This window comes from Suricata suricatta, chromosome 14, assembly GCF_006229205.1.
Source record: "Suricata suricatta isolate VVHF042 chromosome 14, meerkat_22Aug2017_6uvM2_HiC, whole genome shotgun sequence".
Lineage (NCBI taxonomy): Eukaryota > Metazoa > Chordata > Mammalia > Carnivora > Herpestidae > Suricata > Suricata suricatta.
Window position 1 is genome coordinate 36,370,306 of NC_043713.1, and position 2,013 is coordinate 36,372,318.

A 2,013-nucleotide genomic window follows, 5' to 3' on the forward strand; every position below is an offset into this window, starting at 1 on the left:
CTGAGGTGGGTTCTTCACTGAGAGCAGCAAGCCCAATGTGGGGCTTGAATTCACAAACCGTGAGATCATGACCTGAGCCAAAGTCAGACATTCAACTGACTGAGCCACCCAGGTGCCACTCAGGATGAAATTGTGTTTAATTCCCAAGTGGTTTTGAGAAATTGCACATTAATGTCAAAAGTACCCTCTAGCCTCACTTGCCTCCGACGGCCTGCCTCATCACCCGCACGCCCTGCCGCTGCCCCGCAGAAATGCTTCGATTACCCGCAGTCCTTCGCCAAATTAGGCCAGTGTCCAGGGCACTGGCTCCTCATCTCACTCGGGCTTATGCCAAAGATGTAAAATTTGGTGCAGATGCCCGAGCCTTAATGCTTCAAGGTGTAGACCTTTTAGCCAATGCTGTAGCTGTTACTATGGGGCCAAAGGGAAGAACAGTGATTATTGAACAGAGTTGGGGCAGTCCCAAAGTAACAAAAGATGGTGTGACCGTTGCAAAGTCAATTGACTTAAAAGATAAATATAAAAATATTGGCGCTAAACTTGTTCAAGATGTTGCCAATAACACAAATGAAGAGGCTGGCAATGGCACCACTACTGCTACTGTCCTGGCACAGTCTATCGCCAAGGAAGGCTTCGAGAAGATTAGCAAAGGTGCTAATCCAGTGGAAATCAGGAGAGGTGTGATGTTAGCTGTTGATGCTGTAATTGCTGAACTTAAGAAGCAGTCTAAACCTGTGACAACACCTGAAGAAATTGCTCAGGTTGCTACCATTTCTGCAAATGGAGACAAAGAAATTGGCAACATCATTTCTGATGCAATGAAAAAGGTTGGAAGAAAAGGTGTCATCACAGTAAAGGATGGGAAAACACTAAATGATGAATTAGAAATTATTGAAGGCATGAAATTTGACCGAGGTTATGTTTCTCCATATTTTATTAATACATCAAAAGGGCAGAAATGTGAATCCAAGATGCCTATGTTCTGTTGAGTGAAAAGAAAATTTCTAGCGTCCAGTCCATTGTACCTGCTCTTGAAATTGCCAATGCTCACCGTAAGCCCTTGGTCATAATTGCTGAAGATGTTGATGGAGAAGCTCTGAGTACACTCGTTTTGAATAGGCTCAAAGTTGGTCTTCAAGTTGTTGCCGTCAAAGCTCCAGGTTTTGGTGACAATAGAAAGAACCAGCTTAAAGATATGGCTATTGCTACTGGTGGTGCAGTGTTCGGAGAAGGGTTGACTCTAAATCTTGAAGATGTTCAGCCTCATGACTTAGGAAAAGTTGGAGAGGTCATTGTGACCAAAGATGATGCCATGCTCTTAAAAGGAAAAGGTGACAAGGCTCAAATTGAAAAATGAATCCAAGAAATCATTGAGCAGTTAGATATCACAACTAGTGAATATGAAAAGGAAAAGCTGAATGAACATCTGGCAAAACTCTCAGATGGAGTAGCTGTGCTAAAGGTTGGTGGCACAAGTGATGTTGAAGTGAATGAAAAGAAAGACAGAGTTACAGATGCCCTCAATGCTACTTGAGCTGCTACTGAAGAAGGCATTGTTCTGGGAGGAGGTTGTGCCCTACTTTGGTGCATTCCAGCCTTGGATTCAATAACTCCAGCTAATGAAGATAAAAAAATTGGCATAGAAATCATTAAGAGAACACTCAAAATCCCTGCAATGACCATTGCTAAGAATGCAGGTGTTGAAGCATCATTGATAGTTGAGAAAATTATGCAGAGTTCCTCAGAAGTCGGTTATGATGCTATGCTTGGAGATTTTGTGAATATGGTAGGAAAGGGTATCATTGATCCAACTAAGGTTGTAAGAACTGCTTTATTGGATGCTGCTGGCGTGGCCTCTCTGTTAACTACAGCAGAAGTTGTAGTCACCGAAATTCCTAAGGAAGAGAAGGACCCTGGAATGGGTGGAATGGGCGGAATGGGAGGTGGTATGGGAGGTGGCATGTTCTAATTCCTAGAATAGTGCTTTACCATTGTTAATGAACTGTGAGAGGA

The 2,013-nt window shown here is 43.1% G+C and overlaps 1 pseudogene; it reads left to right on the plus strand.

Annotated features, from left to right (window-relative positions):
• Positions 1 to 242: 242 nt before the first annotated feature.
• LOC115277818 lies at positions 243 to 2,007 on the plus strand (annotated as a pseudogene).
• The last annotated feature ends 6 nt before the right edge of the window (positions 2,008 to 2,013 follow it).